Genomic DNA, 14600 nt, shown 5'->3' with positions numbered 1-14600 from the left:
CAAGTGTTGTAATTGGTGTTGTACAACATCCTACACACATCATCATCTATATACAGGTCATTAAGGAAACATGTGCAGTTCAGAGAGGCTGGGTTCATGTGCTTTATTGGAGGCTTCCAGTAAAACAGAATTACTGAAATAACAGGCTCCAAACACCACATCTATTACTTACTAAGGGTACTTCTTCTCTCTGTTTTGAACACTCACTCACACACACACACACACACACACACACACACACACACACACACACACACACACACACACACACACACACACACACACACACACACACACACACACACACACACACACACACACACACACACACACACACACACACACACACAAAATCCTTCTCTCTGCACAAAAACAGGGCATGATCCTGAACCCGCCTCTCCCTGCCCATCCCGGCGGCTGTCTAATCTCATTGGTTGCCGTCAGGGGGGGGGGTTGTATTTGCATATTGTGTGCGTGTCCCTGTGTTGGGATGAATGACTGTGTTCAGTTCAGAACGCGACAAGACAGCGACGGACTCTGCAGAGATTATGTGCTTCTGCAGCTACACTGATCAACTCAGCACACGACAAGCCTCCGATGCGTTCAGCTCCGGGCTCTCTGCTCCGGGGCTGTAGGTGAAACCACGTCGATCCAGGTGGAATAAACATGTTCAACAAAACAGGACCCGGACTAAGCTCGAGAGGAGTACTGTGGGTAAGTGTTTTCTCATTGTAGTCTTGTAACAGTAGTCTTTCTATTAAAAAAAAAAATGAAGAGAGAAAGCTTTTTATTTTTTTAAACCTCATAGTTCAATGTCAAATGAGAGTTTGGTTTGCGCTTAAATCAACTGGCAACTTCGACGTGTGTTATGTAATTGATGAGTAGTAACGTGTATGTTATTTTCAATACATCTTAATCTCTACGTTCTACTTGTTAATTATTTAAAGAGTTAAAGAGTAAAAAAATGTGTATTTAAAATTAAAATAAACATATATGTGCCTGTTTAGAAAGTCTATTTAATCAGTGATTTTCTTCACTGGCTATTGATTCCATAATATAACTGTATCGGTCAACATGTTTGTTGTTTCCCCCCTGAGGCTGATTCTCTCATGTCTGGAACTCTACTTGTTAAACCCCATGTTTCTGTATTATGTCTGTATTTCAGGGTTTGTGCATACTCGTCCTTTACACCAGCCCTCTCTCCTGTTTTGCTCATTTCAGCCAAGCGAAAGAGCTGGTCTATAAGATAAAAGAAGGATTACCCTCAGGGACGCTCATAGGGTCCATGGGCTCCGACTTACACTTGGATTTATCCCTCGATCCCCATGTTTTATTCAGTCTGCCCCAGAAGAAGCCCAGTGATCAGTATGTCACTCTGAACAGCACTACGGGACAGCTGTTTACATCTGGGAATGAGATCGACAGGGAGACGCTCTGCCCCGAAGCCTCAGAGTACAACCAGGGCTGCGTCCTCTCCCTGGATGTGTTCATTCTACCCCAGCAGTACTTCCAGCTGGTTAAGGTCAAGATCTTAGTGGAGGATGTTAACGATAACCGGCCGCGCTTCCCGACAGGCGAGATTAGGGTTTCCATCCCGGAGAACACCCAGGTCAACACGAGGTTCGCGGTGGAGCAGTCAGCAACGGATCCTGATCTGGGGTTTCACGGGGTCCAGACTTACTGGCTGGTCAACGACTTTGGGGTGTTCACTCTGGACGTAGAGGAGAACGAAGGGGGTGAGCTGACACCCTTCCTCATCGTGACAGACGAGCTGGACCGGGAACGACAGGAGGAATACGTAACGGATATTATAGCAGAGGACGGCGGGTTACCACCTCTTCTTGGCACCGCCACGTTAAGGATTATAATCACTGATGTCAACGATAACTGTCCTCAGTTCACAGAGTCACAGGTCAACGTGACGCTGTACGGGAATACGACTAAAGGAGAGCAGCTGTCCAGGTTACACGCCTTCGACCCCGACCAGGGCGCCAACGCGGTGATCAGCTATGCGTACAGTGACCGCGTTCCCGGAGAGGCTAGAGCTCTATTCCATCTGGACCGGATTACCGGCGTGATCAAACTGGCCGGTCAGATCAACACCGCAACCGGGAAGTTCTACAAACTCACCGTCCTCGCCAACGGGCCTGGGTGCATCCCTGCCGTCGCCATGGTGACGGTGCACGTGATCCGGGTAGCTTCCGGTCCGCCGGTTATTATGCCGCGCTACATCGCGGCGGAGAAAGACGGTGTGGTCACGATGAAAGAGTCCGAACCTCCTTTTTTCCCCAATCGCGTTTTTCACCGTGAAGAACACGGACCAAAGAGGACAGAGGACGGAATGCCTGCTGGAAGGATCCGGCCCGTTCCGACTGTCACCTTACAAAGTGTTTAAGAACGAGTATCTGTTAGAGACGACGGAGCCGCTGGACTACGAGCAGAGGCAGGACTATGAGCTGACTGTGGTGCTCAGGAACCCCAGAGGTCTCATCATCAAGACCTTTATTAAGATCCTGGTTCAGGATGAAAACGACAACGCGCCTGTCTTCAAACAGTCTCTGTGTGAGGTGACTGAATACATTTATCAACACATGAGTGTTTCAATGTTTTATGGTTACGGTTAGGGTTAGGACATGTACTGAACATATTATTTAAAGTACATTGAGTTTCTTAAGCCATTTCAGTACAATAATACAAAATATATAGGATATTTTTTTTTGTGGTTGAAAAATATAGAGGATTAAAAACAAAAAGGTCTACCCACTGATTTATTTCAGTATTTACTTATTTCTTTCAGTATTTACTTATTTCTTTCTGTATTTACTTATTTATTTCAGTATTTACTTATTTATGTCAGTATTTACTTATTTATTTCAGTATTTACTTATTTCTGTATTTACACATTTATTTTAGTATTTACTTATTTATTTTATAATTTACTGATTTATTTCAGTATTTACTTATTTATTTCAGTATTTACTTATTTATTTTAGTATTTACTTATTTATTTACTTATTTACTTATTTATTTCAGTATTTACAAATTTATTTCATTATTTACTTATTTATTTCAGTATTTACAAATGTATTTTATTATTTACTTATTTATTTCAGTATTTACTTATTGATTTCAGTATTTACTTATTTCTGTATTTACACATTTATTTTAGTATTTACTTATTTATTTCAGTATTTACTTATTTATTTCAGTATTTACTTATTTATTTCAGTATTTACACATTTATTTCAGTATTTACTTATTTATTTCAGTATTTAGTTATCTATTTCAGTATTTACTTATTTATTTCAGTATTTACACATTTATTTTAGTATTTACTTTTTTATTTTAGTATTTACTTATTTCAATATTTACTTATTTATTTATGTATTTACTTATTTATTTACTTATTTATTTCAGTATTTACCTACTTATATGTTTCCTGGTGGTCGTTGTTATTCTCAGGTCTCTGTGGAGGAGAATAACCCTCCCAACAGCTTCCTGGCCCAGCTCCAGGCCACAGACCAGGACAGTGAGGCCAGAGGAGAGGTCATCTACCTGCTGGGGTCAGACGCTCCCTCCATTTTCCTCCTGGACAGACTGACGGGTGTGCTGACCGTGTCCACATCTCTGGATCGAGAAGAGAAGCAGACCTACAGGTCTGTCGCATATTGATGATGTATTGTAACGTATTATGACTGATATTGTATGGATAAAACGCATTATAAATTGCCAATATATGTCTATAGTAATAATAATAATTTACTTGTTAAACTTGTATAGCGCTTTTCATTACAGAAAATAATCTCAAAGCGCATAAAAAAGTGAAACAAAAAAAACAACACATTTAAATTGAGATGGTGGAATGAAAGATATCTATGTCAACTATGACATAAACCTGTTCTTTATAAAGGATGGCATTAGCACTGCTTAAGAAAGGCTTTATAAATCATATTCAATTGAGTCTTCACAAAGCATTTATAACCCATCATGCATCTTAGTAGAGAATTTCAACACCAGCATGGTGGGTTAGATTCCCACCCATATGTAAAAACGTATTCACGCATGACTGCAAATGGCTTTGGATAAATGGCATGTATTATATTACTCTAAACCCTTTGTAGGATAGCCCAACCTCTTTCCCTCTTGGGTGCACAGCCAATATTGGACCTGATCTCAACTTTCCCCATAATGCTGTGCTGCAGGATCACACACTCTAAAGTGCAGTTCTACACCAAAAACAATCCGTATTTATTTTTTGCTTAATTCCGTCTTTTTCCCACATACTCCGTTTTCTCGGTTTTGTTTTTCCAGGTTTCAGATTTCCCATTTTTTCTGGTTTTCCCACAGCTTTTAAAATATACTATATTGCCCTAAAACCAAGGTTGGTGGTATGTATTTACAGGACAGCATGATATCTCTGAAGGTTGGTGGTATGTATTTACAGGACAGCATGGTATCTCTGAAGGTTGGTGGTATGTATTTACAGGACAGCATGGTATCTCTGAAGGTTGGTGGTATGTATTTACGGTACAGCATGGTATCTCTGAAGGTTGGTGGTATGTATTTACAGGACAGCATGGTATCTCTGAAGGTTGGTGGTATGTATTTACAGGACAGCATGGTATCTCTGAAGGTTGGTGGTATGTATTTACAGGACAGCATGGTATCTCTGAAGGTTGGTGGTATGTATTTACAGGACAGCATGGTATCTCTGAAGGTTGGTGGTATGTATTTACAGGACAGCATGGTATCTCTGAAGGTTGGTGGTATGTGTTTACAGGACAGCATGGTATCTCTGAAGGTTGGTGGTATGTGTTTACAGGACAGCATGATATCTCTGAAGGTTGGTGGTATGTATTTACAGGACAGCATGGTATCTCTGAAGGTTGGTGGTATGTGTTTACAGGACAGCATGATATCTCTGAAGGTTGGTGGTATGTATTTACAGGACAGCATGATATCTCTGAAGGTTGGTGGTATGTGTTTACAGGACAGCATGGTATCTCTGAAGGTTGGTGGTATGTATTTACAGGACAGCATGGTATCTCTGAAGGTTGGTGGTATGTATTTACAGGACAGCATGGTATCTCTGAAGGTTGGTGGTATGTATTTACAGGACAGCATGATATCTCTGAAGGTTGGTGGTATGTGTTTACAGGACAGCATGATATCTCTGAAGGTTGGTGGTATGTGTTTACAGGACAGCATGGTATCTCTGAAGGTTGGTGGTATGTATTTACAGGACAGCATGGTATCTCTGAAGGTTGGTGGTATGTATTTACAGGACAGCATGATATCTCTGAAGGTTGGTGGTATGTGTTTACAGGACAGCATGGTATCTCTGAAGGTTGGTGGTATGTATTTACAGGACAGCATGGTATCTCTGAAGGTTGGTGGTATGTATTTACAGGACAGCATGATATCTCTGAAGGTTGGTGGTATGTGTTTACAGGACAGCATGGTATCTCTGAAGGTTGGTGGTATGTGTTTACAGGACAGCATGGTATCTCTGAAGGTTGGTGGTATGTATTTACAGGACAGCATGGTATCTCTGAAGGTTGGTGGTATGTATTTACAGGACAGCATGGTATCTCTGAAGGTTGGTGGTATGTATTTACAGGACAGCATGGTATCTCTGAAGGTTGGTGGTATGTATTTACAGGACAGCATGGTATCTCTGAAGGTTGGTGGTATGTATTTACAGGACAGCATGGTATCTCCTGAAGGTTGGTGGTATGTATTTACAGGACAGCATGGTATCTCTGAAGGTTGGTGGTATGTATTTACAGGACAGCATGGTATCTCTGAAGGTTGGTGGTATGTGTTTACAGGACAGCATGGTATCTCTGAAGGTTGGTGGTATGTATTTACAGGACAGCATGGTATCTCTGAAGGTTGGTGGTATGTATTTACAGGACAGCATGATATCTCTGAAGGTTGGTGGTATGTATTTACAGGACAGCCTGGTATCTCTGAAGGTCGGTGGTATGTATTTACAGGACAGCATGGTATCTCTGAAGGTCGGTGGTATGTATTTACAGGACAGCATGATATCTCTGAAGGTTGGTGGTATGTGTTTACAGGACAGCATGGTATCTCTGAAGGTTGGTGGTATGTATTTACGGTACAGCATGGTATCTCTGAAGGTTGGTGGTATGTATTTACAGGACAGCATGGTATCTCTGAAGGTTGGTGGTATGTGTTTACAGGACAGCATGGTATCTCTGAAGGTTGGTGGTATGTGTTTACAGGACAGCATGGTATCTCTGAAGGTTGGTGGTATGTATTTACGGTACAGCATGGTATCTCTGAAGGTTGGTGGTATGTATTTACAGGACAGCATGGTATCTCTGAAGGTTGGTGGTATGTATTTACAGGACAGCCTGGTATCTCTGAAGGTTGGTGGTATGTGTTTACAGGACAGCATGGTATCTCTGAAGGTTGGTGGTATGTATTTACAGGACAGCATGGTATCTCTGAAGGTTGGTGGTATGTATTTACAGGACAGCATGGTATCTCTGAAGGTTGGTGGTATGTGTTTACAGGACAGCATGGTATCTCTGAAGGTTGGTGGTATGTGTTTACAGGACAGCATGGTATCTCTGAAGGTTGGTGGTATGTATTTACGGTACAGCATGGTATCTCTGAAGGTTGGTGGTATGTATTTACAGGACAGCATGGTATCTCTGAAGGTTGGTGGTATGTATTTACAGGACAGCCTGGTATCTCTGAAGGTTGGTGGTATGTGTTTACAGGACAGCATGGTATCTCTGAAGGTTGGTGGTATGTATTTACAGGACAGCCTGGTATCTCTGAAGGTTGGTGGTATGTATTTACGGTACAGCATGGTATCTCTGAAGGTTGGTGGTATGTATTTACAGGACAGCATGGTATCTCTGAAGGTTGGTGGTATGTATTTACAGGACAGCATGGTATCTCTGAAGGTTGGTGGTATGTGTTTACAGGACAGCATGGTATCTCTGAAGGTTGGTGGTATGTATTTACAGGACAGCATGGTATCTCTGAAGGTTGGTGGTATGTGTTTACAGGACAGCATGGTATCTCTGAAGGTTGGTGGTATGTATTTACGGTACAGCCTGGTATCTCTGAAGGTTGGTGGTATGTGTTGACAGGACAGCATGGTATCTCTGAAGGTTGATGATTATTACATATATACCTCAGTCTCACCTCATACAACAAACATTCACCTACATTAATTTAACATATACAAGTTTACATTCATTTAACATATACAAGTTTACATTCATTTAACATATACAAGTTTACATTCATTTAACATATACAAATTTACATTCATTTAACATATACAAGTTTACATTCATGAGTTAGTACAAGCAGCTAGAATAGCATCACCACAATTCATAAATGTAATATCAACAAGCCATAAAGTCCATAAGTCCATAAAGTTCAAAAGATAGGAATTCAAGGTCAGGGAGCATGATTGATGTAGTACTGTAAAGTTGATAAACCGGCGCTGATTAATCATGAAGCAAATACCACCATCTCTTGATTTTAGAGACAACTTGACTGACCTGTCGGGCTCGGTGGATGGGGGGGGGGATTCAGCCTAGTCCGGAAACAGTTTGGTCTGGTCATGTCTCAGTCAGGCAGACTGAGGAGCGTTCCACGTCATCTCTCTTAGTTCATATCAAAAGCAGGACTTCCATCCATTTTATTCCTGAGTGATCGGACGTTCGATAGTAGCCAGGCAGGCGGAGTGGGGCCGATAGGGCCGCCTACCTGAACCTGGGAGGGTATGCCGGCTCGCCTTACATGTCCGGCTGTATTCCTACCTGTAGGCAGTGAATGCTCAGGTATGTTGTTAGTCTGTAACTCCACAGGTAAAGAAATATGTTGTGGATCAAAACTCAGTACCATTTCTCCCTGACTATGTTTGTTAATAGAAAATATATATATCAGGGGACAACTTTTGAGGTCTGAGAGAAATCTAAGAAACTTTGATTTTTGAGAGTAGTTATGTTGTTATATAAAGACCTGACTGGGTCCATCACCCCACAGTATGACTTGTTATGTTGTTATATAAAGACCTGACTGGGTCCATCACCCCACAGTATGACTTGTTATATTGTTATATAAAGACCTGACTGGGTCCATCACCCCACAGTATGACTTGTTATATTGTTATATAAAGACCTGACTGGGTCCATCACCCCACAGTATGACTTGTTATATTGTAACATAAAGACCTGACTGGGTCCATCACCCCACAGTATGACTTGTTATATTGTTATATAAAGACCTGACTGGGTCCATCACCCCACAGTATGACTTGTTATATTGTTATATAAAGACCTGACTGGGTCCATCACCCCACAGTATGACTTGTTATATTGTAACATAAAGACCTGACTGGGTCCATCACCCCACAGTATGACTTGTTATATTGTTATATAAAGACCTGACTGGGTCCATCACCCCACAGTATGACTTGTTATGTTGTTATATAAAGACCTGACTGGGTCCATCACCCCACAGTATGACTTGTTATATTGTTATATAAAGACCTGACTGGGTCCATCACCCCACAGTATGACTTGTTATATTGTAACATAAAGACCTGACTGGGTCCATCACCCCACAGTATGACTTGTTATATTGTTATATAAAGACCTGACTGGGTCCATCACCCCACAGTATGACTTGTTATATTGTTATATAAAGACCTGACTGGGTCCATCACCCCACAGTATGACTTGTTATATTGTTATATAAAGACCTGACTGGGTCCATCACCCCACAGTATGACTTGTTATATTGTAACATAAAGACCTGACTGGGTCCATCACCCCACAGTATGACTTGTTATATTGTTATATAAAGACCTGACTGGGTCCATCACCCCACAGTATGACTTGTTATATTGTTATATAAAGACCTGACTGGGTCCATCACCCCACAGTATGACTTGTTATATTGTAACATAAAGACCTGACTGGGTCCATCACCCCACAGTATGACTTGTTATATTGTAACATAAAGACCTGACTGGGTCCATCACCCCACAGTATGACTTGTTATATTGTTATATAAAGACCTGACTGGGTCCATCACCCCACAGTATGACTTGTTATATTGTTATATAAAGACCTGACTGGGTCCATCACCCCACAGTATGACTTGTTATATTGTTATATAAAGACCTGACTGGGTCCATCACCCCACAGTATGACTTGTTATATTGTAACATAAAGACCTGACTGGGTCCATCACCCCACAGTATGACTTGTTATATTGTTATATAAAGACCTGACTGGGTCCATCACCCCACAGTATGACTTGTTATATTGTTATATAAAGACCTGACTGGGTCCATCACCCCACAGTATGACTTGTTATATTGTTATATAAAGACCTGACTGGGTCCATCACCCCACAGTATGACTTGTTATATTGTTATATAAAGACCTGACTGGGTCCATCACCCCACAGTATGACTTGTTATATTGTTATATAAAGACCTGACTGGGTCCATCACCCCACAGTATGACTTGTTATATTGTTATATAAAGACCTGACTGGGTCCATCACCCCACAGTATGACTTGTTATATTGTTATATAAAGACCTGACTGGGTCCATCACCCCACAGTATGACTTGTTATATTGTAACATAAAGACCTGACTGGGTCCATCACCCCACAGTATGACTTGTTATATTGTTATATAAAGACCTGACTGGGTCCATCACCCCACAGTATGACTTGTTATATTGTTATATAAAAGACCTGACTGGGTCCATCACCCCACAGTATGACTTGTTATATTGTTATATAAAGACCTGACTGGGTCCATAACCCCACGGTATGACTTGTTATATTGTTATATAAAGACCTGACTGGGTCCATCACCCCACAGTATGACTTGTTATATTGTTATATAAAGACCTGACTGGGTCCATCACCCCACAGTATGACTTGTTATATTGTAACATAAAGACCTAACTGGGTCCATCACCCCACAGTATGACTTGTTATATTGTTATATAAAGACCTGACTGGGTCCATCACCCCACAGTATGACTTGTTATATTGTAACATAAAGACCTGACTGGGTCCATCACCCCACAGTATGACTTGTTATATTGTTATATAAAGACCTGACTGGGTCCATCACCCCACAGTATGACTTGTTATATTGTTATATAAAGACCTGACTGGGTCCATCACCCCACAGTATGACTTGTTTTATTGTTATATAAAGACCTGACTGGGTCCATCACCCCACAGTATGACTTGTTATATTGTTATATAAAGACCTGACTGGGTCCATCACCCCACAGTATGACTTGTTATATTGTTATATAAAGACCTGACTGGGTCCATCACCCCACAGTATGACTTGTTATATTGTTATATAAAGACCTGACTGGGTCCATCACCCCACAGTATGACTTGTTATATTGTTATATAAAGACCTGACTGGGTCCATCACCCCACAGTATGACTTGTTATATTGTTATATAAAGACCTGACTGGGTCCATCACCCCACAGTATGACTTGTTATATTGTTATATAAAGACCTGACTGGGTCCATCACCCCACAGTATGACTTGTTATATTGTTATATAAAGACCTGACTGGGTCCATCACCCCACAGTATGACTTGTTATATTGTTATATAAAGACCTGACTGGGTCCATCACCCCACAGTATGACTTGTTATATTGTTATATAAAGACCTGACTGGGTCCATCACCCCACAGTATGACTTGTTATATTGTTATATAAAGACCTGACTGGGTCCATCACCCCACAGTATGACTTGTTATATTGTTATATAAAGACCTGACTGGGTCCATCACCCCACAGTATGACTTGTTATATTGTTGTGTGTGTTTATGTACTGAGGGACATTTAACTTGGTTTCAGTTGAAAGCCACTTTCAATTTCCTTATGTTGGGGGCTTTTATCAAGGTAATTGTAATGTGCCTAACATAAATTCTCTTCAAATCATGTGTCATCCTGCAGCACAACATGTTATGTCACAATTATGAACCCTTTATAAAGCATGGCGTACGGTTATAGATGCTTTGTAACACATCTGTGTAGCGCTTAGGTAGGCTTTATGAAGGCTTTATAAAGCCTCGATAAGCTGAATGTCTTTTAAAGCGGGAACTGGATATATGGATGACACAATGCATTATAACTGCCTATGGATGTTCATAGTTCATAGTGTCTTTTTTTTATATCTGCAATATGTTTTGTTTAATTGTTGTTGTAATATTGTGAAGAGACAATTGAATAAAAGTTTGTGAACTCTAAACTGTAACCTGTGCAGGTTCATGGTTCGGGCGGTGGACCGAGGGACCCCCAGAAGAGAGTCATTAGCTACAGTTGTCATCACTGTGCTGGACCGTAATGACAACAGGTAAGAGAAAGAACAGACACTTTGTGATTACTGCTGATTTAATTGATTGTTTTGATTGATTGTTATGATTTGATTGATTGATTTCATTTTTACCCAACAGCCCGCGCTTCATCAATAAAGACTTTACATTCTTTGTGCCGGAGAATTTCCCGGGGTTTGGCGAGATCGGCGTTCTCTCGGTAACGGACGCGGACGCAGGCGAGAACGGCTGGGTGGCGCTCTCCATCCTCAACGGCAGCGACATCTTTGTGATCGACACGGGCGAGGCGCTCTGAGGGCCCGTACCCCTCTGGACCGGGAGCAACAGGGGACGTACTACCTCTGGATCGAAGCAGTCGACGGAGGGGAACCCTCTCTCTCCTGTCTCACCATGGTTACTGTCCTCCTCCTTGACGTAAACGATAACCCTCCCATCGTCTTGTTCCCCCAGTCTAACCAGTCCTACATGCTGGTGTTACCTAGCACCTTACCAGGGACCTCCATCACAGAGGTGTACGCCGTGGATAAAGACACAGGAATGAACGCTGTGATCGCCTACAGCATCATCAAGAGGAAAGGTGGCGAGCCGGGATCGTTCGATATCGACCCGGACACAGGGAACATCACGTTGAAGAGAGAACTCAGTGACCGTGGTCTCTATAGCCTTCTGGTTAAAGTCTCGGATCACGGTCACCCTGAACCTCTCCACTCCACGGTCCTGGTCAACCTCTTTGTCAACGAGACGGTTTCTAATGAGAGCTATATCCGGAGTCTTCTCACCGGGGAAGCTGAGACCCAGATGGAGGAGAAGCCGTGGTACGTGGGGAAGCTGACAGAGAGGCCTGGCAGGGGAGGACGTGTTCCCCTGTCAGCCACTACTCATTGCTCTGTCAGTAACCTGTCTGGGATTATTCTGCATCGTCGTCACATTGACTGCTTATATATGCTGCAAGAAACTGAAGAAATGGAAGAAACATCAAATGAAAAGACTGGAGGTTGAAATGCCTTTGAAGATGAACGGTGACTTGCAGGACGTAGATAGAAAGCGGATGGAAATCTCTAACATTTGATGACATTGACATTGCAAAGACTTTGAGGCAAAGACTCTAACATACAAAACTGTTACACTGCAACTGTTTATAAACAATGTGAATTGTGAAGTGTAGATTTTCATCCTCAAAAAGACATACCGTAATTTCCGGACTATTAAGCGCACCTGAATATAAGCCGCAGGTGCCTACCGGTACATTGAAACAAATGAACTTTACACAGGCTTTAACGAAACACGGCTTGTAACAAAAATAAATAGGCTTTAACGAAGCACGGCTTGTAAAAAAAAAAAAATGTGCAGTAAGCTTTAGTTGTCTTTTTGCACTGAGTCAATTCCTCACGCTGCTGTTTCCAACGTCTTATCATCGACTCATTAAGACCAAGCTCCCGTGCAGCAGCTCTATTTCCTTTTCCAACAGCCAGATCAATCGCCTTCAACTTGAAAGCTGCATCATATGCATTTCTCCGTGTCTTTGCCATGATGAGGGTAACAAAATGACTACCGTAATCAGAATGATGGGAAGTTTGAGAGCGCTCGATTTAATCTAAACAGTAAACAAAAAAAGTTGTTTGACCTTAACCCGTTCGCCAATTTCATTGGTCTAATGAAAGCTTCATGCCGCCAAAAAACTGAGCACGTCACAGAATGTGGTTTTTTTTTTGAAAAAAAAAAGTAAAAGCGGGAAAAATCCATATATTAGCAGCGTCATTGTTTAAGCCGCGAGGTTCAAAGCCTGGGAAAAAAGTTGCGGCTTATAGTCCGGAATTTACGGTAGGCTGTATCCCAAATGTCACCCTTTTCCCTATTTAGTGCACTATTTTTAACCAGGGCCCATGGTGGTGCACTATATAGGAATTAGGGCGCCGTTTGTGACACGTCCTCATTTTAAAACGTAATAAAAGACCCAATGTGCTGTATATATTGTAGATAATATGAAATGTTTTATAACTTTATAACAAAATCTTTAAATAGACAAGATTAAAAAATAATAATAATAATTCATGAAAGCCTAAGAAATGACTCCTTAAACTTACAAATGTTATTTTATGACTATGCGTGGGAAAAAAATAAAAAAATGGGAGAGATTCTATATTTTTTTCACAATGATGTCTGGATCATTGGAAAGGGAGTGAGGATCATTTGGTGTGTATAACAATGTTAATTGATTGATTGATTGATTGATTGATATAACAATGTTCTTTTCATACACTTTCGATTGCATTGGAAAAGCTGACCCCAGAGTGCAGTGCAGAAGTCAATTAAAATCTGTTATTTTCCTCAAATCTACTAGATTTTTGTGTGAGATTAAAATGTGTTTTTTGTTGTCATACAGTTTCAAGAGGCTGCTTCTTGCCTGGCCACCAAACAAACCCTCTACCTGCCTCCTTCTGTGTGTCCCAAATGGTACCCTATTTCCCTATATAGCGCCCATAGGGCTCTGGTCAAAAGTAATGCACTATATATAGGGAATAGGGTGCTATAGGGCTCTGGTCTAAAGTAGTGCACTATATGGGGATAGGATTCTATAGGACTCTGGTCTATAGTAGTGCACTATATAGGGAATATGGTGCTATCGGGCTCTGGTCAAAAGTAGTGCACTATATAGGGAATAGGGTTCAATAGGGCCCTGGACTAAAGTAGTGCACTATATATAGGGAATAGGGTTCTATAGGGCCCTGGTCTAAAGTAGTGCACTATATAGGGAATAGGGTTCAATAGGGCCCTGGACTAAAGTAGTGCACTATATATAGGGAATAGGGTTCTATAGGGCCCTGGTCTAAAGTAGTGCACTATAGGGAATAGGGAACACATCCTTAGTCACCTCCCAGTGAACCTGTCATTACCTTAACCATGTGCTCATTGTCTGTCTCTGAAAACAAATCCTTGATAGAATATTAAAAAGTGCTTTATTTTCATATTATATTGCTTTTCTGCATCTGTAATGAAAACGGCCTACCGGTACGTGCCTTTTATATTAGGATGTAAATTAAAGACAATGTTTTGATTATAAATAAGAATTTAAGCGGGGGAAATTAAATTAATCCCCAATTATTTTTAATTTAACTAGGAAAGTCAGTTAAGAACAAATTCTTATTTACAATGACGGCCTACCAGGGAACAGCGGGTTAACTGCCTGTTCAGGGGCGGAATGACAGATTTT

The 14600-nt window shown here is 41.2% G+C and overlaps 1 pseudogene; it reads left to right on the top strand.

Annotated features, from left to right (window-relative positions):
• Window positions 1–520: 520 nt before the first annotated feature.
• LOC123727918 (protocadherin-20-like) lies at window positions 521–12800 on the top strand (annotated as a pseudogene).
• The last annotated feature ends 1800 nt before the right edge of the window (window positions 12801–14600 follow it).

Source organism: Salmo salar, chromosome ssa16 (assembly GCF_905237065.1).
Source record: "Salmo salar chromosome ssa16, Ssal_v3.1, whole genome shotgun sequence".
Taxonomy (NCBI): domain Eukaryota; kingdom Metazoa; phylum Chordata; class Actinopteri; order Salmoniformes; family Salmonidae; genus Salmo; species Salmo salar.
Note: the sequence above shows the minus strand (reverse complement) of the source record. Positions and strands in the feature narration are given on the sequence as shown.